The 25,028-nt window shown below is 35.3% G+C and overlaps 1 protein-coding gene and 1 long non-coding RNA gene across 6 annotated transcripts in view; one reads left to right on the plus strand and one right to left on the minus strand.

The window, feature by feature from the left end:
• Window positions 1-25,028, plus strand: part of LOC105469844 (fibroblast growth factor 14) — a 681,850-nt gene that overhangs the window by 478,921 nt on the left and 177,901 nt on the right. The window lies entirely within an intron of this gene.
• LOC139359181 (uncharacterized) lies at window positions 427-17,355 on the minus strand. The gene is made up of 4 exons (XR_011615013.1): window positions 17,216-17,355; window positions 7,213-7,413; window positions 2,088-2,214; window positions 427-559 (listed from the first exon to the last, which is right to left on the minus strand). It is a non-coding gene; the product is annotated as an uncharacterized lncRNA (long non-coding RNA).

The following is a 25,028-nucleotide window of genomic DNA, read 5'->3' on the forward strand; positions in this document are numbered from 1 at the left end:
TTTGGGATCAATCATACTTTCAGACCAGGGTAGAAGCCATTAAAAAAGATGGATTTTAATTTTCCATGTTAGCCTAGAGCCTTATTCAGCCCACCTTTGTGTAACAAGACCAACTCAACTGCCTTAATCACTGTTGATAGACAGAGGATCAACCTATTATGACTTAAATTGTGCTTATCCTCTTATGCCATCAAACAGACTATCTTTTAGAACACAGTTTTCACCACATACAGCTCCGAATTGGCTGTCTACATGTAGTAAATTAACATACTATCTACTAAATAAGCTTATTTTAATATAAAGAATGATTAAAACTTGTGTGTATTTCTTAAGAATATAGGCAGTAGATTATTTTATAAATATGAACAATAAATGTTTTGTGCCATATTGGGTGGCGAAGGAGGATTTGCCTTACACTTAATGAATTTTCAGTTGAGGGTTTACTTTTTTGCCAGTATAGAAAGATATCTGAGTTTTCTAATGGTCCATTTCTCCATTTTCAACCCTGACTGCTCTGTTGGTATTCCTGATTTTGAAATGATAAGCAATCTTCAATGTTCTGTAAGAAAAATATATTTTAGGTCACTTTTCTACCTTACTTTTGACAGGAAAGTAGAAGAGAAGATATGTTATAAGGAAATTTTATGAGAATTTTTTATTCTTCTTATATTTCTTATGTATAAGTATATATATTATTCAGAGGAGAAAAATACAGATATATCTCTTTAGTATCAGAAAAGGATTATTAGTATCATTAATTTTAAGCAAAACAAATATTAAGACTTTATGTTGTGTATATTATATATCGACATTTAATGATATGCTTTTATATTTATATATAATATAAATATATTTATATATAATATAAATATATAAATATACAATATAATTATTCATTTATTTAATTAAATATTATTTTAGGACATATTTTCAAGCATATTTCCCTTCTTCTTATGCACTCTTTACATAGGGAATGGCCCTCAGAAAATTTTAAAAAATCATATTTATTAATTTAAAGATACAACATTTAAGTCTGATGGTTTTATATGTCTTTATAGCTGAAAATAATTAATATAACAATTATTGAATCTTTCCAATCTGTTAGGCTTTGTAGCAGGTATTATGTATATACAGCAGTGAATAGAAGAGTTGAAGTTCCTGCCATCATGGAACTCACAAACATAGGGTAGAGAGTCATTGCTTATGGAAAGGAACAAATAAGAAATGATAAAATTCAAAGTCCTGTAAAGCATGAAGAGAGCTGGGATAAAGAATTATGGGGGAGAAAGGGGTGGGGAGAGGGATCTAATTAGATAAAGTAGTTCAGGGTGGGCAACACTGGAGTCCACAGGTTGAGAGCTGACAGGTAAGAAGGATGCAGAGATTTTAAGAGCAGGTGGAAAAAGCAATGTGTGTGCAGAGACCTTGAGGTGGAACAAATCTTGTCTCACTGGGAGAAAAAAAGAGGCATAGAAATTTTAAGCATATTGTCAAGTAGAATATAGTTTGATATGCTTGAAAACAGAATAAAGAATAGCTCCACATTTTGTGTTTTGGGGAAGGGTAATACACATTTTTTAAATGTAGGGTTTTAAAAAATCCTTTATTAAGTAGTAATTTATTTAATGTAAAGATTACCAAGTTGGAGCCCTGCACACACACTCTTTCCTATCTCCATCACCCCTACCCCTATAGAAGAGCGATGTTTGTACCAGTTAACTTGCTCTTATGAAGGACAGAAATTTGCAAGATGGCTATTAATGGTGTGGTAGGCAGCATGACTGTAGCCCACCTTTCCAGATTCAGCTCCATCTACCCTCCAGCAACCTCCACAGATTTCAAACACAATTCAGTGCTGCCCCCCCAAAAAATTAGTCATATGCTTTCAAATCCTTGTCCTTTTGTTTGTGCTTTACTGTGTGCCTAGCATCTTCTCCACACTTCTACATTCACCTGTTGAAATTATGAAATTCTTCTCATTTTGAAAAGCTGAGAGAAAATGCAGTCTCCTCTGAGAAGCCTTCCCTCACTGGATACAATTAAAAATAATTCTGTGGCATTTCATACCTCACCATTGTTGTTTATACCTGATAATAATTCAGTATACATATTCAGTTGATTGTAGGTAAGAAGCAAAGTCTGTGTTTTCTGCATCTTCATAGGCTCTCAAATCTTGATAGAGTGGTTGCCATACACTGGGTTCTCCTCATTGCCCTTGGATTGGGGTGAAATATGGAAGGTCAATAGGCCCAAGCTAAAAAAGAAAGTATCCTTGAACCAGAGTGATCTAACTGGATAATTTTAGACATAAAAATACTTCTCAAATTTTATACCTTTTTTACTTTCCCTAAATAAATATAATTATATATTTTTAAAGAGAATTAGAGGGATTACATATTTGTGGATTATTCATAAGAATGCAAGAATATAAGCAACCTCATTTTAAAGCTTCACTAATATATGAACATAGATATTTACATATATTGATTTAGTTAAAGGGGAATTTACAAGGAAATCAACAGTTTGCAAATAGTTTTATTATTTGGAATCTTAACAAAAATGAAAACTATAGTAGAAACTGATTACAATGATGTATAATGAACATTTTATCCCCCAAAGTGTTATGTTTTTATTATGAATTTTTTCAATCAAACAAGAACCATAATTGTTTACAGGATAATAACCTTTCTAAATCCTTGGCGTGGCTACTATGCAATTGTTTCTTGAGATTTACTTTTTTGGGGCTGTGATCATAAGAGCTATGGTATTACGTGCCATGTATGTTTAATCAGTAGGTGCATGGGCTTCTTACTAACATTTTAACTAAAATAGATTACAGTATGTATAAGGAATGGAAAGTGAGATACTTAAAATGTGTTTTCAAGTTAATGCATAACATAAAAAGCAGAAAGGTATATACACCTATAGAAATAAAACTGCTTTGCTCCAGTGTGATAGTGAAATTCATCAGTTATCCTAAGAAAAGTGCCCTTCTTTCTTACAAGGTGCTATGTCAGGAAACAAGTGTCTACCCTCTCAGAAAATAATCCACAGCAAATAGTCATCAAAAAGCCACTGTTTTTTGTGCTACTGTTTTAGTGTCATTACCATGTGCTCACACAAAGACCATGTGCTTGTTTATTTTGGCTGTTTAGGTTAAACTAAAACAAGGGAACATTTTTCTTCAAAGCATTTTTTATTTTTTGGAAGATATTTTCTCTTTGATGTTGATTTTCTAAGGTGCCCATTGGAGTCTTACTACATATTAATACTTGTTGCTAACTTTGATAATTATAATTTTATTATTTGTTAGTTGTATTAAGGTTAGATCAAATTTTGGTCTTCTAAATTAAAATGTTGAATTTTTTTGTTTTGTTTTTAACAAGGGACATACTATAAATGCAGTTTCTAAGCAGGGAATCTTATGAGAATATTACCAGATTGGTCAATGAAATAATGTTAGAGACAAAAAAGGCGTTCATTGATTATGCATTTTCTTCCTGTGGCTTAATTGTTATGATTTCATATCCATATTTGCTATAGGTTTCTGAAAATGTTTAATACCTCAGTAGTTCAGTAAGTGAAGTGTAAAATAGTGTAGCAGGTTAGGTATAATGTAATTAAACATAAATAACATGGTTTGCTTTGGGTTTAGTTATATCCATAGATTGAGTTGAGCTTACATCTATTAAAAAATACTTAATAATCTATGGCCAACTCTCTGGTGAAGACATCTTGTGACCTTTCCTAACAAGATTTCAGATACACCAAACCTTCTGTCCCAAAGTTACCATAATCAATTATAGGTTTCACTTTACATTTTGAATTTGAATACTTTTACATTTAGCCCCAAACTTGTGATTTTTGTTAGTAATTCCATTCTGTATAATGTTACTGTGAGAAAAAATATTTTCAAACTCAACAAGAACCTCCCTTCTCTTTGGTATAAAGTTATGTCTTCTAAATTGTATTTACTTAATTTTTTTTTAATGGTAGAAATTTAAAAGGAAAGGTTTCTAAATATGATTTATCCACTTACTTCTGGAATTCTATATTTTTCCTAGATATAATTTATATTAATGTCTCCCCAAATGGTGAGAAACTTTAGCCAAAGAGGACAATGATATTTAGATAATACAAATGTTATATAATATTTCAAATATTGTTTTAGCACCCAACAACTAAAACACACACATACGAATCCAAATCTCTAAGAGACCATTTCAGAGACGTCAATGCAATTTAAAGCCAGTTACAGTGTTTGCATTAGAAAACAACTAATTTAGTAGTTTTTGTCTATAATGGTGCAGCATTCAATTTAGTAAACTCGGATCACATGAAAATGTCACCATTTGCTGTTTACCGGGGTGACAGGATAACAGTAGGGACGTGTAGAAATCCAGACACAGAGTCTACACCATTTTATGATAGGTACTACTTTGTCATTCAGAAAAATGTCTCCTTTCATAAAATTGTGTTTTGTAATTTATTTTGTGGGATGTGTGTTTCTCCTTTTGATGTTACGGTTTTTGATATTGCGATTGATAGGAACCCATATGGCATCACCATAGGGAAGGGCCACTTCAAAGTCACTGTCTCACCAGTGCCTGGCGTACAACGAACACTTCAGAAGTGCTTGTTGAGTGAATGAAACATACCACATTTGTCAGGGCATATATGCAGCAGAAGCATAGAATACCAATTGAGATCAATGAACACATAGCAATGGCTATAATTGGATAATTATTGATGTATTTAACAACTACCTGCATGACACTCTGCGTCTGTTGAGTACTATTTAATCTTCACAACAAACCCGTATGGTAGGTACACTACATTACCCATTCATTAATACACTAAATTATCCAGTAATGGATAATGCACTAATATTATCCATTCATTCATTTTACAAATGAGGAATCTGAAACAAACAAAATGAAAAGCTTGCATAGCTTTAAAGAGTGGGGCTGGGATTAGGAGAAGGTCTGCTAACTGGTTAGTCCAACTGCCTGCTTACTATTTACCTGCACTTACAAGGCTGAATTTGGCTGAAGAAAAATACACAGACACATTGGTACGACTTTAAATTCACAGTCAGTAACCTCAGGGGGCCCCTTGGTACATTTTTTTTTTAATCCATTTTCACTTAACTTGATCATATTTCTTAACTTACTTCCCTTCAAACATCTTATGTTTCCTCTCCCATTTCTACTCTCAGCTATGTCCTTACTTCTATTTGTCTGAGAAAGTAGAAATAAGAAATAAATATTCACATACTTCACAACTGCTTTTATAAGTCTATCTGCAGATCTGTCCATTTACTCCTCCTCTTATTTTTTTTACTGAACTGGGGGATAAACTCCTAGTGCTGTAATCTAAGGTCAAGATCTCCTCGAATTTAGCATTAGACCCTCTCTCCTACTCAGGGAAATCAATCCAATAATTTTCCCCTCTTCTGCATCATCCTACTGTATTATCCCACATCCTCCTGTATTATCCTCACCAGCATTTAAATATGCTCTAATATTTAGAGCATCTTAAGTAATTATCCCATCTTAAAAAGAAATCCCCTCTTGATCATGCATTTCTCTCTAGCTGTTGAATTAATTGTCTGTTATTGGAAAAACTTTTTGAAAGAGAAATTACAACTCTCCTTCTCCCATTCTTTCTTGGACCTTTTCTAAACAGGTGTTTGTCCGCAGTAAAAAAACTGGTCTTGTCAAGGTTACCCATGACCTGCAAGTGATCAAACTCAAGATTCTGTTTTCAATCCTTATCCTAACTGTATAGTATTTGGCATTCAAATTTCCATAATAAATTTATATTTTTTACTATGAAGTGGTAGAGTTAGCATCGAAATAGTTTTAACCTACCATTTACCCAACCAGTACACTTTATGTGATCATCTTTTTATAGTGACAATATATCTGGGTTTCTAATTGAGAGTATTAATACGTTAACTATTCCATGCGATTTGATGTTCAGCCAAACACTATTAGTACTAGTTGGTATTCGGGTACCATTAGAAGGCAATGCTTGGTGTTTCCTTACTTGGGAAGAATATTCCTTTCATCACATGTATTTGTGTTTGGACTGAGTGACTTGTCTCCATAAAACAGAGGAAGATGAATGGTCTTTCTGAGAATTTGTCTTTATATATAAATATAATAGATTTGTGATTAAGCAATGGCTGCTTTTCAGACTCCTTAATTACTATCATAGCAAATAATAATTGGCAAACTAAAATATTAGTTAATTTGCTTAATGATAAATATCACTCAAGTTTAAGCATTATATAGAAAGAAATAGTCATAAACTTTGGAAGGGCCATTTACCATGGTTCATTTTCTCTACGTGGAATGTTTTTATGGATAGATTTGCTCCGTATTTTTATGCCTAAGGTTTTCAAGTAGTGATAATATGTTCTACGTCTTCTTTATCTACCTATTACATAGAGAGACATAATTAAGGTAATGATTTTACATTTGTGTTTTTTTCTATGTTAATTTTTGTCAAAATGACAAACAGCTTCTAAGGTATAAGCAAATGGCAAAGAGCTGGCAATTAGAGTAGATGAACAAATTTATAGACAGAATAATATCTCTTCCAATGAGATTTTCCAGGGGTAACATGTAACTACTGGGCTCAATAGCTAGACATGAATGCACTGTCTTTTCTCAGGAAACTGTTGCATGATGGATGGGTATTTGCTTGTTTGTTTTCTTCAGAATCCAACAATTCTCTTTCTTTTGAAAAAGTCTTTAAAATAGTCCAAATCTCATTGCTTAATATCTTTTTATTCCAACACATGCCTCATTTTATCTCTTTGAATTTCTGTAAATAATTCCTGCTTATCCTTGGATACAACATGCCCTTTAAATATTTGTTCATGGCTTTTTTATTCTTCTCACCATTTGGCCAACTTTCAATTGTTTAACTCTATTAATCTTTCTGCATAAGTAAATGCCACCAGCACCTTAATCATTTCTGTGGCTTAGATTGTTCAGTAGTTACCTCACCCTTATTCTAGCAAATGAGATGACTGCTGTTTTCATGAAGAGAATTTCATGCTGAGGCCAGACTTTGGGTAGTAGGGAAGACTGAATCCTTTTGCTGTCTCACTTCTCTCTGGGGTAGGATCTGATTTGAATACAGGGATGAGGATATTGTACAAATCTATGCTAGGTAGAAACAGTCTTCTTGGTTTCATACCTGACGAATTAAAGGAAAGTGTAGGGAAAGTAACCAGACATCTTCACTGCATCTGCTCAGATTGGAAGTGTTGCATACCACATGTCATACTTCTCCCAACAACAGGACATAGTTGATATCATTTTCATTTCATGGATGAGAGGAAGTGAAGGAATTTCTTCAGGGACTCATAGTGGCCAGGTGTAGTATCTGAACACAAGTCTGACAAATATGTACAGTTTTAGAATTAACTCAATGAATCCTAAATCATAATAAAGGTCAGCATTATATTCTAGTGTCTTCCTGGATGCACCCCTAGAACAGGCTAGAATGTCCCCACAAGATTCCCTCTGTTCATTCCTACAATTTTATTATTATTATTATTATACTTTATGTTCTAGGGTACATGTGCACAACATGCAGGTTTGTTGCATATGTATACATGTGCCATGTTGGTGTGCAGCACCCATTAACTCATGATTTACGTTAGGTATATCTCCTAATGCTATCCCTCCCCCCTCCCCCCACCCCACCCCACAATAGGCCCTGGTGTGTGATGTTCCCCTTTCTGTGTCCAAGTGATCTCATTGTTCAGTTCCCACCTATGAGTGAGAATATGTGGTGTTTGGTTTTCTGTTCTTGTGATAGTTTGCTGAGAATGATGGTTTCCAACTGCATCCATGTCCCTACAAAGGACATGAACTCATCCTTTTTTATGGCTGCATAGTATTCCATGGTGTATATGTGCCATATTTTCTTAATCCAGTCTGTCACTGATGGACATTTATTATTGTTATACTTTAAGTTCTGGCGTACATGTGCAGAATGTGCAATTTTGTTACATAGGTATGCATGTGCCATGGTGGTTTGTTGCACCCATCAACCCGTCATCTACATTAGGTATTTCTCCTAATGCTATCCCTCCCCTAGCTCCCCACCTCCCAACAGCCCCAGTGTGTGATGTTCCCCTCCCCATGTCCGTGTGTTCTCATTGTTCAGCTCCCACTTACGAGTGAGAACATGCGGTGTTTGGTTTTCTGTTCTTGTGATAGTTTGCTGAGAATTATGGTTTCCAGCTGCATCCATGTCCCTGCAAAGGACATGAACTGATCCTTTTTTATGGCTGCACAGTATTCCATGGTGTATATGTGACCCATTTTCTTTATCCAGTCTATCATTGATGGACATTTGGGCTGGTTCCAAGTTTTTGCTATTGTGAGTAGTGCTGCATTAAACATACATGTGCATGTGTCTTTGTAGTAGAATAATTTCTAATCCTTTGGGAGAATATGATGCAGAAGCTCCTGGGACAGTAATGTTACAAATGATGGCCACCCTGCAGAAAAGAGCCTTCTCCAGCTCTGCCTCCCCTTCTTTCTGTTCAATGCATGGGACAATAGTTTTAAAAGCTATACAGGACAGCAGAGTTCAGACACGTTTGTTCCATCATCTCTTAGACTTTCCTTTTGGAGTAAGCCACTAAAAAGTGTGAAGCAAAGTTGAAGTTTTCCTATAATATTTCAAGTATTTCATGTTTGTCCAACTTTTATTTTCTGCATCCTAATGCCTTTGCATTTTGGAAAATTATAAAAAGTTACAAAAGTTGCTGAAGTTTCAAGAATATGGCACTAATGAGCAAAGGTTTCCTGTTCCCATGCTACTGTTGCTGAACTGACAGAATTTTTATCATTAGAAATGCCCCGGTGTCCAAACACTCCCATAAATGTTATCGTTTTTACTTTCTGCATGGTTTATTGTTGTATAGCCAAGTGAAACTGAGATGCATATTACAGTATTAAGTACTTTTTGCAACTTTCTATACTAACAAATCAGGCTAACCTGAAGGTAAAGGTACAATGTTTGTGTCTGTGTGGGTTTTCCTTTTGCTCTATGGTAGTAGTTATAAGGAATTCTTCAGCAGAATCTCCCTAGGAACATTCGTTTACAAGCTAAGTCTTTCTATCTGTTCACTTTTTTAAAAAGGAAACAGCAATTTGCAATATCCATTTTTTAAGCACTAACTGGTGTCATCATAACTGACTGGCCTCACACTACTATCCCTTCTCTTTTTTGAATTTTCTACACCATTCTCATTGACATCTCCAGAGAGAGAGGTCTGTTGATTTTTTTTTTTCTTAAAACATGAATGTAAGAAAATACCCCAAATTTCACCTGCATTGTGTCTCACACATTTCCATCAGTATTATTTACCACTATCCTTACTAGAGCCCAAAGGTCCACAAACAACTGCCACCCTTCATGGTGTGGTGGGTGCTGGTAAAGCCCAGGAGGCAGACACAGAAAACTCTGGGCCTTGTGCTCCCACAAACTGGCTGGAAAACTTGGGCAGATCTGTCAGCATGCAGAGACCTCTATGCAATGAGCCCATTGAACAAAACAATTTGATAGATGCCTCTCAGCTTTCACTTCTTCTTTTGCACGCTGTGTAGAGTCCCTCATGAATTAGATCTTAGAAGATTGAGGCAGAAGTGTGTTCCTTTGCCACAGGAATTACATGTTACATGAAAAGGCTATCTACATTGTGGTTTTAATTTGTAGGATGGATACTTTAAAAGCCCTGACTTCAACACTATGCAATCTATGTCTGTAACAAAATTGCATCTGTACTCCATACACTCATACACACAAGCAAACAAACAGAAAAGGCCCTCTGGAGAACAGGATTGTCCTCTGGATGCTGACAGTTTATGTTCAGTGTCTGTCTCCCTGTCTCTGCCTCACCCCCTTTCTTTAGGGTTGGCTTTGACTCCATGCTTCCTGTTGGCTGCTCATTAAATGCAGCCTGAAAATAGTTGGTTAATCATCTCTGTATATTCTATAGATTCTACATATTTGTGGCACACAGCCCTCCCTCCTTCCCTGTAGTCACCCTGCTCTATATTTAGGTATGTAAAAGCTATAATTCTCCTATATTCACAGGTTTGAATATTGAGACAGGAAAAAAAAAAGCCTACCCAAGTCTCCACTAAAAGTCTGTTTAATGCCTCCCAGTATTTATAGAACTCGATTCTTCCAGACACTTTTATTTGTTTTATCTTAACAAGTCTCATTATTTTCTTCTAGGGTTGGAATCTGCACAGAATTATTTTTAAAAATTACAGCTTGTGTACATAAGAGCAGTCACACTAGGTGCAAAGTTAAAACCCATTTAAAGAGAATAAAGCTTCAATGAGGAAATAGGAAATAATGACAAGCCTAGGAAAAGAGGTCTAACTAACATGAATGACCACACACACACACACACAGACAGACACACACACCACAATTAGAGTCTCCACAACTCTGGTCTGTAACTTAATGAATGTCAAATTGCCTCACAGGAATTTCAGATCTTCAGTTTGAAGTTCTGGTAGGTAATATTGAACATATTCCTCAACAACAGCATGCATGCTTCTAAATAGCCACTAGAATTCATTTGAAAAGAGCAATACACACACACACACACACACACACACACACACACACACACACACACCCAGAAAACTGGCAAGCTGATCTAGATGGCAACATTGGATGAACTAGAAAACTGAGACCACTGGATACTAACCAATTTGAGTTAACAGTATCAGCTAGCTTTCTTTGGAAAAGAGAGAGAGGCACTAAACAAGTGAGGTTCTCAATTTTAATAAGTTTCATTAGTCAAACATAGGACTAAAGCTATTGGATTTTTATTAAAAGTGCCTCCTTTGAAAGAAGGCTAGACTAATGTGTTTCTGATTAGCAATCAGCCAGTGAAATTTCAGATTCTCAAAACTATGACAGGATTTTGAGCAGGAAAAACATCCCTTGGTAAAACTCTCAGTAAATTGTAATTTTCCAAGTGAAGAAAATAATTATAAGTCAAGAGAATTGCTTTATGGCTTCAGGAAGTTAGTTATTCTGCACTTACTGGCACTTACATTCAAGGTGATTTCATTTCGATTGTATTACACACAGATGGTTTGATTAAACCAACTGAATTAATAGTGGCTGTATCAATATTGGCTGCATCAGTATTGGCTGCAAGCATCTTGTTTCAGGAGGAAAAATGGGGTGTGCTATAAACTGCATATCTTGACATGGTATTTAAAGTTCCAGTAAAGAAACTACATAACACACAGAAATATTTGGTATTTGTCTGTTGGATTTGTTGTTAAGAAATGTATGAGCCTCTTTCATTTAAATACCTCTTGACACTGTAAAGAACCTTAGATAGACACAACAAAAGCCAAGAAGCTTAAAAAAAGGCAGAGCATAAGGAGAGAAAATACTAACGTAATAAAAAAGGGAGAGATAAACCTGTAAAATGTAGGTGCCAGAATTCTTGGGATGGAGGACCTTGCATGCTCTTGTCTATATTCTCATGTCAGAGTGGCTCTAAGTATATGGTCCTCTTTAAGCACTTTTCGCTTTGAATAATAATGTGGCTAAATTGATAAAACTGAGATATTCCTATGGTTTCAAGTAAAAAGAAAGCAACCAATATCTTAGCTCATCAAACTTCATCATTATATGCATTGAACTTCACAGAAACTTTGATGTGGTGATGCTATCACAAGTCTATGAATATGTCCAACTCATCAAAATAAATTGCGTTTTTGTATGTTCAGTATGTCTCAGTAAAGCTTAAAAAACCATTTAAAGTAGACAATATTCTCCCTATTTTTCAAGTGAAAGAATGGAAACCGACAGATGTTAAGTAATTTTTCCTGGGCCATATAATCTATGGTAGTAGTAGTACTTTTCGATTTCTACTGCACAAACTTCTCGGGTTTCTGTTTGGTTGGTTGGTTGGTTGGTTGCGTTTTTTGGGTTGTTTTTTTGTTTGTTTTTTGAGACAGAGTCTTGCTCTGTCCCCCAGGCTGGAGTGTAGTGGTGCGATCTTGGCTCACTGCAACCTCCACTTGTGGGGTTCAAGCAATTCTCCCCCCTCAGCCTCCTGTGCAGCTGGGGTTACAGGTGCACACCATAACCTCTAGCTAATTTTTGTATTTTTAGTAGAGACGGAGTTTCACCATGTTGTCCAGGCTGGTTTTGAACTCCTGATCTCAGGTGACCCACCCACTTCGGCCTCCCAAACTGCTGGAATTGCAGGCGTGAGCCACTGCACCCTGTCTGAATTCCCTATTTTGATATAATTCCCTCTTTACTTGGGGTCTCTTTGATAACAAATAAGAAAAATGAACAGAGGGCTAGTTGCAAGAAATCAGATTTGGAAGTCACTACTTTGGAAGTGGGAGGGAGATATCAAGAATTATGGCTTTAGTTCATCTTCTCCCACCCCTTTCTCTCAAATGTTGCTATTTCAATAATAGGAATTCCACCATATTTTTTTTCAGAAAGACTTTCTTTATATTTTCTTGTTTCATAAAATTTGAAACACCATAAAATCCAGGAGACAACCTAAAAGAGTAAATGTTCTTCCCAACCTTTGGGAAAAATTAGAATCCTCTTTTGTCCATTCCTAGCTTTTATTTCTCCTCCAAAAGGCATTTCTCGTATTTTGATTAGAAAATCCTTTCAGTATTTCTCAAGCAAGACTAAAGCTGAACTAGAGTAGAGCACTTGGGCAGATTTATTAAATAACCTATATAGTGAAGATGATATGGAGGCCATTTAATTCTATTTCATAAATGTTATAGCAGTTTTTACATTCAAAATGCTATTTCACTTTCAAAATAAATATTATTGAGGTATAACAAGCACATTAAAAGAAGCGCACAAATCACACGCAACTTAATGAATTTTTGCAGAGTGAATAAATACACTTGTGTGAAGAGCATACAGATCAAAAATAGAACACTACCAGTCCCCCAAGAAGCAATCCTCATGTGCTTTTCCAATCAATGAAACCTAAAAGCAGCCACTCTCTTGACTTCTAACACAATGTATTAGTCTTGCCTGCTTGAAAAAACTATATATCAGTGATGTTATGCAGCATGTACTTTATTGTGTCTGGTTTCTTTTACCTAATATTGTATTTGCAGGTTCATTCATGATATCTCTGCTAGTAGTTCATAAAATCTGTAGCGATGTCCCCCCTTTTTTTGATATTGACAACTTGTACCTTTTCTCTTTTATCTCATGCAGTTTTGTTTGGGTGTATTAAATTTTATTTAGTCTTTTTCAAAGAAATGACTTTTGGCTTAGCTGAATTTTCCTATTGTAATTTTTTTGTATTGATAAATTTCTTCTTAATTTTATTATTTGTTTTTAATTCCTTTAGGTTAAATTTGCTGTTCTTTTAACTTGGTGCAAGTATAAATTGTAGGCTTGTTGATTTTAAGCCATGGAAGAATTTAAGCATTCATGGAAAATGGTAAATCTACCTGTAATCATGGCTGTAGCTGCACTAAAAAGTAGCGCTCTGTTATATTTTAATTTTCGCTTAGTAAAATATTTTCTAATTCTGTGATTTCTTCTTTCACCTAGGATTATTTAGAAGTGCTTGTTTACTTGCAAAATATTTAGCAATTGTCTGGTTATCTTTTTACAATAATAAATTACTAAATTTCTAGATTAAATCTACCATAATCAGAGAACAAATAAAATAGCAAATTGAAAACAAAATGTTTATTTTACTTTGTAGCCAGATACAATATTCTCTGTATGACACTTACTTTAAGTTTATTGATTTTGTAGTTCTAATTTTTATTTTTTAATTTACTTTCTTTTCTCCATTTTTATTGGTTACTGAAGCAAACTGCTTTAAAAATCTCCCATTGCGATTGTGAATTTTTTTATATTTCCTCCAGACCTGTCAGTTTTTGCCTTCATTCTTTATAGGCTAATATAAAATTATTATATCTCACTGGTAGATATGTCCTTATGTCATAATATATTGCTTTTCACTTTCATGTTTACTTTTTATTTCCTATTAGTAAAATAACACCAGCTTTCTTTGGTTTAGTATTTGCATGGTGATTGTTTTCAATGCTTTTAACTTTTCTATGTTTTTATATTTCAGATGAACATCTTGTAAGTACAGGTTTATTTTGTTTGGTTCAGTTTTTGTTTTGAACTCACTCTCATAATCTCTGATTTTAAGTGAATTATTCAGTCTATTTACATTTAAATAAATTACTGATATAATTGAGTTTAAATCTACCATCTTAATATTTGTTTTCTATTTGTCCAATCTCTTCTGTGTCCATTTTAGTTTGTTTTCTGGTTTTTTTTAATCAAGAATTTTTTTCACTCTTCTATTTTTCACCATTATGACTTGTGGCTTATAAATATATTATAATATCTTTAGCAATTACCCTAGATATTACCACATTTAATATTGACAATAGATTCTAATATAAATTTGAATACTTACCACTTTCTGTGAAAATATTAGGATCTTAGTTTTCTTTGTCACTTAATCTCACTATTTTTTGCCCCTTATCACCTATCCTGCTTTTGTTTTTACATATACATAAAGCTTATCAGAAACTATTTTTATTTTTTAACAGTATATTCAATATTTATTTAGTTATTTACCCTTTCCATTGCTCTTTATCCCTTCCTGGATTTTTGTGTTAACATTTGTGAGGTTTTTTTTAACTTCTGTCTAGATATTCATTCATTCATTCGTTTTAGTATAGTCTATTTGTTATGAATTCTGTCAATTTTGTTTGTGTGAAAATTTCTTTATTTTGCCTTTATTTTGGTGGAATAATATTTTTACTGGGCATAGAATTCTAGACTGGAAGTGTCATTCTTTTGTCCTCTATCTTCTTGGAAATTCAGCTATAATCTTATTGTTACTCATTTGAAGTTAATACATGTATGTGTTCCTTTATCCCCTGGCTACTTTTAAGATTCTCTTTCATCTTTTATGTCTATAATCTTATCAACATGGTGGTTTATTTGCATTTATCTTGCATGAGGTTTGCAGCATATTCTAAATCTGGGATATAAGGTTTACATGTCACCTTCATGATTTTTTAGTATCTCCAAATATTCCTTCAGTATTACATTTCTTCTCTCACTTTTGTCATTCTAGACTTGAATTACATTTATACTGGTCTTTATCATAATGTCCCACATGTTTTTACTCCCTTTTTTAGATTTTATACATTTTTTTATGTTCTGTGCTTTCTGGTGGCTATTTTCAATTAAAACATTTTAAAATTACTTATTCTTCTCTTGCTATTGGACTCATCCATTGAATTTTCCTTTCCAGTATTATTTTTTTTCCAGTTTTAAATCGTCCATTTGATTAATTCAGCTATTTGGTTATGTCTCCATCATTTACTTTATTTTCTTAAACATATTAATTATAGTTATTTTAAAATCTGTGTCTGTTAACTCCTATATGTATTTATTTTTTTAATTGTTCCTTTTGGTATCTTTGGCAATTTTAGTAGTTTTTAATTGAGTGTTGGACATTTTAGAGAGAAAACTATAGAAGCTATGATTTTATCTTCTTTGAAGAGGATTTTTTTTCTTTTTATTACAGTTGGGGCAGAAGATTCCAGTTTACTGTAGTATGAAATATATTTGAAATTGGCTTTCACATGTATGTGTGTGCTAGCTTGTCTATTTCTAGTTTGATTTTTGGCTAACGTATAGTTTATAGGGGCTCCAACTAAAAACCTGGATGTTTACCAAGGCTACTCTTTATTGGCAAGCCCTAAACTTCAATTTTTGTCTCCTTAGCATTGTGGATTGCCAAAAGCTTTGCTCTGATTCTCAGCTTTTTGCCTTCCTCCACTTTCGAAGCAGCAAATTCTTGAGAGAGAAAGTAATGTACAACACAGTGCTCATCTCCATATGTTTTCCTTTCTTCCAAATGTTGGCCCCTTAAGTCCTGGTTGCCTTGGAAGCTTTCCAGTGCCATCAACCAATTTTCTTTCTTTTCTTTTTTTAAAATATCTAGCTTTCACATTTGGTAGGAGTGTTGGTCTTATGCTTAATAGTTGGTTATAACTAGCAGTGAAAATTTTAAATCATAATTCTCAGAGAAACTGGCTATTAGGAAATATTATTTCCATGTTGGGTCCCTAATTCTTAAATATAGAAAGACTATCAAATATCTTGACAAAAATAGAGAGGATGTTTTTGTCATATAAAACTCATGACCAAGTCTTCAGCTCCAATTTTTTAATGTAAATTTTTTGAATTTTTTGGAAGAAAAATATTGACTAGCTTTTTATCTGATTTGATCTTTCAGAACATTACCCACTGACTAAATCCATATTCCACTCTAATTTTTAATAAAATCTGGGGCAGAGATGGGTATTTTTGTCAATACTCATTTCTGGGGATATGTGTGTGTGTGTGTGTGTGTGTGTGTGTTGTATGTTTCATGCCTTTATACAGGTTGAGTATCTTTTATCTGAAGTGCTTGAGATCAAAAGTGTTTCGGATTTCAGATTTTTTAAAATATTGATATATTCGCAGTATTCTTACTGTTTGAAGATCCCTCATCTAAAAATAGAAAATTCAAGGTGCCATGGCTCATGCCTGTAATCCCAACACTTTGGGAGGCTGAAGCAGGTGGATCACTTGAGGTCAGGAGTTCAAGACCAGGCTGGTCAACATGACAAAAACCTGTCTCTACTAAAAATACAAAAATTAGCTGAATGTGGTGGCGCACACCTGTGGTCCCAGCTACTAAGGAGGCTGAGATGGGAGGATCACTTGAACCCAGTAGGCAGAGTTTGCAGTAAGCCGAGATTGCACCACTGCACTTCAGCCTGGGGAGCAGTGTAAGACTCTGTCTCCAAAAAATAAAAAATAAAATAAATTAAAAATAAAAATCCTAAATGCTTCAGTGAACATTTCCTTTGAGCATAACCATTGAACATCATGTTAGTGTTCAAGAAGTTTCAGATTTAGGAGCATTTTTGGTTTCAGATTTTTGAATTAGGAATGCTCAACCTATACTTATTTATCATTATTTATAATTCCAGCTGGTAGTATTTTTGTTGTAAAATTTGGGTTATTCTTTCACTTTCCAAGTTCGTTTCCTGGCAGCAACAAACTTGTAGATTATCAAACCACCTTCCAGAAAGTTAAAAACCTATGAACTTACCTGAAAAAGTGCCTTATAAAGATTTGGGTGGGATCTAATTACGACTTAGCTCTTAAAGTTCACAAGAGAGGTTGGAAACAGCATATCTCTTACTCCAGGCTGCTATAACCCTGGGCAACGGATGTATTCTTACTCATAAGCACCCTGCAAAGACTGGAGTAGCCCTAACAAGAAATCTGAGTGTTCTTCCCTGAAGCCCATGGTTCATTGTGATGCTGCTAATAGCTTTGGCCACACCCCAAATAGACTTCTATTTGCAGAGCTCTTCCACATTAGGCCTGTGTGCTTTTGAATAAGTGACTCGGCTGCTCTAATCTTAATATTCTTATTTCTCAACTAAGTTTATAATTCTGTCTATTCTGCTTAACTCACAAGTAAAACTTGAATGAGATAACGCATGTGAGAGTGTTTGTTAATTGTCACGCTCTATGCGCATACGCTGAGAAGGGCAAAGGGGACCTAGGTAAATCTTTCCACATGTCTATTGATCAGAGCCCTTTTCTTCTCCTGTACACTTAATAATATATATCCTAGCATACCATGTTTCTAATTTAATTTCCAGGGATATTGATATAAATCAGTTTGGAAATGTGAATTGGGAGAAAAAGATAAAAGTTATTCATCATTTACTTCCATATTTCTTATCCTTATTCATGTTCTAGTATATTTTCTTATGTCTTGCCTAGAAGCAGTTTCAATGATTATCAGTTCAGTCATCTTATTTTGTAGATAAAGTTACCCCAAAACATAGATAAGGTCCAAAAATGTGAAATCCCCAATTATGGTCTCATGGTGAGTCATTGTCAGAGCCTGATGAGAAATAACTCCCCTAACTGGTTTTATTGATTACTGTTGATACAGTATTGCATCACTGCATCATTGTAGATAAAGCACACACACAGATATACATGTCTGCCTATGTGAGTGTAGGTGCACATATGTACTCCAAAAAATAGCTTATCTGAGACTGTAAGAAAGGATCTATTCTATTTTTCATCTCTTCCTTCATCCCTAAGTGACAGGAAAGAAGGGATTTCCTTTCCACTCAGATTCCCCTCTGTTAAAGCATTACTGTTTCCTTTTTGGAGCCTTTTGCTGCCTCTCATTGTTTTTCTTCATTGTGGAGTAGGAGTCACACTATGAGAAAATCTGAATATTAGAAGACAAAAGTCTGTGGATATGACCCATAGGCTTGCTGAGGAGTGATGTAATAGCCAGGGAGTGATGCTAGATGAAAGGTGAGAGATGGAATGTACAGAGTGGGGAGCATAGAAAAGGGAGCTATGGGGTTCAGGCAAGTGCAATGCAAAAGCCACAGCACCTTAGTGTGAGTGCCGTCGTCTGAAACTTTGTCCTTGGTGGTGTGGGAAGCATTGATTTGGGGCAAGAAAAAGGCAAGATATTTAGCTGATACTGACGTGATGATAGGAACACAAAATGAGAAAAATGTTCAGGAACTGTTATTGCTCTACCTTATTAGTAAAAAGAAAGGGAAGGGAGGTTTTTGCTAGCTAACAAACTTTGCAAATGGATGTGAATACCCTTGGAGAACCAAGCAGTACATAGGTATGAGAACCCATAGGTTTATCTTTATGCAGTATCAATTTTAATTATGGTTAAGTAACTTTAAATACTTGATATCAAGCCAAACGGTTATTTAGTAGATTATCATTGTTAGGATATTTGAGTAGAATACGAGATTCAAAAGAAATTCTCGATTACCGGATGCTTTGAGACTCCATCCCTCAGGCTCACCAGCAAACATGACCATTTACTTTCCTCTACCATTGAAAGTACTTATGTAAAAAAATAGTTGAGAATAACTAGAGCATTTTTGTTACAGAATATGTCTAAGCACTCCATATAACTCTCACAAATCTCTCCCTTCATTTTTGTCTTCTAAATAGCAAACAACAGATGTTCCCTTTTTAACTTCCTAATGCAAAGTATAGAAAGTTGATTCATTGCAATTTATGCATTCTTTTCTTACATTTTAACTTTTTAAAGTTACTTCTCTCAGGCAGGTGTGTTTGCACTTCAGTGACCCTTCTGATGAGAGTAATCATCTTTCACATGGTTTTTAAAGGTTTTAAAATTTTGAGTGATTCTTTACTCAGTATAAGACAACATGTTACATTCATGTCTAGAATAAGAACAAGTATTTTTATTGTGCAAAATTAACTTTGAATGAATGAACAGAAGTAGGAAGTAACTGGAGGAATGGAGAAGAAATACATAAAATATTTCTTTATACTTTGCCTGGATTTATATACTGAAATTGACATCCTTACTTTGTACTTATAAAGGACTAAAGGCATTTGTAAGAAAATTACATTATCAGACTTCAGGAACTGTTGAAAATTCAATGATTTCTTTAAAAGTGTTACTTAATATACTTTGTAAAATCATCTTTCCCAAACAGTCATTAGGAATTTAATGGCAGGTAAGATCTCTGAAGCATATACCCACATTAACATGACAAGAAAAGGATGTACACTTTGACCTTTATTTAAAGAAGTCCAGAAATGGATATTAATATTAACAGAATCTCAAAAGTTGAATTACTGAGGATATATTCAGCAAATAATTTAAGAGTTCCAGATTTAATGATTTGAAACATGTCTCCATATTGGATGAACTAATATTCTTTATGTGATTCTTAAATGAGGGCAAAGAACGTTTTCATCTGTTTTATTTTGTTGTCTAAGGTTACAGCAGAATTAATATTTTTTTTCTTTTTCCATGCTCTGCTTCTCCATGCAAATGCAAATTGTGCTGGAAAGGCAAAGTTGAAGGTGGCTAATAAAGAGCAACAATACATTTGTCAGTTTCAATTACAGACACCATTGCGATTAAGTATATTTCTCCTCATCTTCCTTCCTTCTTTTTTTCTTTAATCTTACAGTGAAGGAAAATCTTATTATATGTCCCAAACCGTGATAGGAAGTTAGAGAAGCTCAGTTTCACATGTGATGCTCACTCTACATTAATTACCAATAAAATCTGTCAGTGGGTACATGTTAAGCAAGATAACAGGCTATAAAGAGCTTCTTGGCAGAAATAGTATGTTAAAATGGGAGTGGAAATTTCTTCGTCAACTTCGCAGCTGTAGCGCTGGGTGCGGGGCAGGACTTTGTGTTTCCGAGACCGCTTCTTTGTACTTAGGACAAGGATAAGTCTCAGTCAGGTCCCCCGACTGGGGGAGTTCATTGCCCTAATAGATAATTCCTGAGATGCTATCTACCACTAATATTTTATGTCTATGGCCCATACAGGTGGTGTTTCTTCAATTAGAAGCACCAGCAAGCTAAACAAAGTATCATGACAGTAATCACACAAAGGTGAATTTAAAGCTTTACCTCTTCTCTCACCTACCCATTTTCATCTTTCTATCTTCTCTTCCATATTTGTATATTTGTAAGTTATTTTAATCATAATGTAGATACAGTCCAATCTTAGCAGGAGTTGTTAAATCTCAAATGGGTTAAGGTATATTAAATCACCTTTAAAACTCTAAAGCCTATTCCAAACACAAAAGAAGCCTGCTATTATTGTCACTCTTTCTTAAATATCTTTCCATATCTCTGCAAGATAAGAAGTGTGGGGGAAAAAAAAAAAAAAGACAGGAAAGGTTGGGTTGGGCTGTTGTGTTCAGTGAAAGCACTTTTGCTAACACAGAGGACCTGCCCTATGATGATGCCTCTGGGAGTCAAAGAAAACACAGGCCCGCCCCGTGAGATGCTAAGAATCTCGTCAAGTGTATTGGTTTCTCACTGCTGTAACAACAAGTCATTACAAACTTCATGGCTTGAAAGAACATAAACTGATTATCTTATAGTTCTGTAGGCTAAAATGCTGACATGGATCTCACCAGGCTAAAATCTACTTGTCAGTAGGGCTCTGATCCTTTTTGGAAGCTCTAGAAAAGAATCAATTTCTTTGCCTTCTTCCATTTCTAGAGGCCATCTACATTCCTTGGCACGTGGTACTTTCCTTGAACTTCAAGGTCAACAATGTTGCATTTTTCTGATAATTACTTCATAGTCACCTCTCTCTTCCACTCTCCTTTTAAGGACCCTGTTATACTGGACACACCCGAATAATCCAGGATAATCTCACCATGCCATGGTCCCTAACTTAATCTTGTATGCAAAGGCCCTTTTGCCATGTCATGTAACATAGTCACACACTTCAAGTATAAGAATGTAGGTGCTTTCAGGGAGCCATTGTTCTCTCCACCAAAGCACAGCAATCACACAGACACATAATCACAATACGTTATACTTAATGCTATAGCAGCACTTGGCTGCAGAATATTGTGATGGTACCACACAGGCTGACTTCATGCAGTTCAAGGTGCAGGAGCAGGAAAAACCTGCCAGAGGAGATCATGGACAGAAAGCTAATGACAGGATGAATAGGAACTAGCCATTTGAAAAGATGCAAAGACTGGCTTTCAATAGCAGGCAGCCCACGCAGAGAGCAAGCCTCTATTAAAATCCTACTATCCTGCCTCCTACATTACTCTTGCAATTATGTCCTTGTCATGGTCCAGCCTCTGAGAAAGGATCTGGCATCTATTGCAGGGTCATGGGTATGGCATCATAACTGCATGCATCGTACCCAACATCCAGTGACCACAGCAATACTTCACCTGTCTACATATGATCTTGCCACTGCCTGCTTTAATCTATTGACCTCAACTATTCTTAGGATGCAATTCATTTTTTATATAATTAGCAGACCTCCCAAGATTTGGACACTTGGCCATCTTTTCCATCCTCATTCCATGGTGATGCCCCTCGCTTTATCTAAAATAACATATGAGATTCATGCGGCATCCTGTGCTGTCACTTGGACAGATATTGTTATGTCCACATTTCAGAGAAATTCGAGAGGTTGTGACTTACATTAAATCGCATAGCTCATTGGCAACTGAACCCCACTGTTTTCCCGGCACACTGTCGGGAGGCCAGCCTACTGTCAAATGTTCGATTTTGTTCCTGGAGATTTCAGGATGGATTTGGGACAAACTACCTCCTTGTTTTCTGCAAATTCATTTTCCCTTTAGCCATATAACACTGGATTTGGGGTATTTTGGGGACATGGTAGTGAGTCATGACAAGTTTAATTCCTTTTACTTCACATGTTCAGTGGCCCATGTAATTACAAGGCACAGGGATTTCCTCTCTGCTGTTAAGAGAATTATCAAGTTAAGAATGTCTTGATCTTAATTAGTTTTTACTAGGCCTTTCTGATGCCCAAATAATATATGTGGCTAAATGGTAAACAATAAGGATGAGGCCTATTTTTTGTTTGTTTGTTTCTAAAACACTTTTCAAAAGAATGTACAGTGGGAACCTACAAGGAAATCTTCGTCTCAACAGTTTTTTATATAAAAGTTTAATATAAGGCACTTTTCCTTATGGTAAAATTAAGAGTTTAGATAAGGGATACATTTTTAAATAATAAAAAAAGTAAAAAGACGCTTCTTTTGCATCTTTGGATTGTGTTGTGTTCAATTCCATATTATTTTATTTTCCTTGCTATGCAAACTCTAGACATCTTAAAAATTAGCTATTGGTAATCTTATCAATTCTCCTGTAAGTCTGCCACATAATTGGATAGCTTTTTTGTTTTTTGTTATGTTACATCTTCTTACCCCTAACATGTACACTCTCATTCTCTGTATTTTTTCATAGAGTTCTCATGTCTCAACTTCTGTCTCTATTTCTGATATCCTCCATCTGAAGCATGTATCAGAAGTTCTCTCTGTGATTGGTGGAATAAATTAAAACTGTGTGATTATTTCCTACTATATTCAGCAGCTCAGATCAAAAGCTTAGATTTACAACTTTCTAACTGTGTGAATATTATCAAATATCTGATTGGGTTAAGTTTCTAATTTTATATGTATATTTATATGCGTGTGTGTATATATATGTATATTTGTATATGTGTGTATATGTAGAAATGTAGAGATCTGTGTGTGTATTTACATAACTAAAATTAGTGCATTAATAATCTGCATGGTTTTCAAAGGATGATGTCAATTAATGTTTATAAAATTCTTAGTAGTGTGTTTGACACAGTGAATAATGGCTAAATGATGGTTGTCATTCTTGTTACTGTTGTTATTACAACCAGTATGGTTACTGCATATGGGAAGATACAGAGCAGACTATGAGGACCAGAAAGAGAAAGATGCCTTCTTGTATAATTACTAGGCATTAGGTTGCTTTCTGCAAGGTGGCGGCTATAAAGTATTCTGGGATGGCACTATCTGAATGCTGAGAGCAAAGGGCCCATCTCCAGAGGGCACATCTGGAATTGGGTTATATTCCTCACAACTGGAGAGAGGGAAGGCCGATGTGATGTGAGGGCCCAGGCATTTGGAGCAAGGTAACTGGACTGCAGGGGCTTTTGTAGAAGAAGAGGTACAAAGCAGAGGGTAGTGAGTCTCCTTATACAAAGTATTCACCTCTCTGTATTATGGTTGCCAGTTTCACAGATGTGAACTATGAATTCAAATTTAATTTCCTGTAAAAGGTACAGTGAAAATAAATAGCAAAAGAAGAAAAAATGTTAACCTCAGCTTAGCCTCTGCTAAGGGCCAGGCAACAGTTCTGAAACCACCATCCACTGGATCTTGGTGATCCTACCTTGATGGGGTAGACATTATTCCCCTTGTCTTCTTATCAATAAGAAAAAAAAGGCTCCTGAAAGGTGAGATACCTTGTCCAACTCAGGGATCTAGTGAGAGGGTAACTGGCTCCACCTTTGTCCCAATTTCAAGTTCTTTCTTCCTCCACCCCCAATCCCCTCTTAGCCAGAGTCAGTGCTGCAGATGTGTGAGCGAGGCAGGTAGAAGTACATGTGGCTCTGGGCCTGACATCTTGCTGTGTGTGGCATTGCCAGGGAAATGCTCAGCTACAGGACCCCTTGACCTGTCTGCTTCCATGAATGTACAGAAGCGTAAATTCTGCTCTCTGACTGTGAAACATTTTGTTCCCACATGGAGGTTGTGTGAGAGTAGAGCATTGTGGATACACCCCATATTGTTGTAACCTATTTTCTGCTGTTCTTGCTGAGATCTGAGGATTTTTATTTAAAGTTCTGCCTTTCTGGGTTGACCTTAGGAGCTATAGATTTCATTTTCCTGGAGGGACTTAGAGGAACAGAGGTCCCCAAATGGTTCTCCCTGGCTCACTGCAGAGCAAAGCAGACAAAAAGGTTGTTACAAGTCCTGGGCAGTCAGCATTAGTCTGTTTTCCAAGAACGATGTTTTTTTCAGGTAAAACAGGAAATGCTTTTCACACATTAAATGTAGAGGTGTGCTACAGGTGTGGACTGCTTAAGAAAGAAAGAAAGTCATGAGACAAAAGCACCCAAACCTCCTCAGCAAGGCTCTGAAATATGCAGAAAAGCAGTTCCTCTCTAGTATTGAAGCCCTCGCGTAAGTGAAAAATTATATCAGAACTTAACTATTACATTTTTTAGTCTAAAGGAGCTATGCCTTTTGTTTTGTTTTGGTTTGGTTTTGCTTTTGTATTGTTTAAGTGAATTGAGTTTTAGAACTCAGCCAAGATGGTTTGGTACAATATCATAATTAGGGAATACAGACTGGTTCTTGACAGGAGAGATTAGAGACTATTTCATAAACGGGGATATTTAAGCTAAGGCTTGATATAGGGCAGTGTTTTGACAGGTGTAAAGGCATAAGAAATCATCTGAATAAAGATGAATGCGATAAAAATGCATGAGTGTAGGCTAAGTAGCACTGCAAAGCAAAGTACTCTCAGAGCCCGAAACG

Source organism: Macaca nemestrina, chromosome 16 (assembly GCF_043159975.1).
Source record: "Macaca nemestrina isolate mMacNem1 chromosome 16, mMacNem.hap1, whole genome shotgun sequence".
In the NCBI taxonomy this organism is placed as follows: Eukaryota; Metazoa; Chordata; class Mammalia; order Primates; family Cercopithecidae; genus Macaca; species Macaca nemestrina.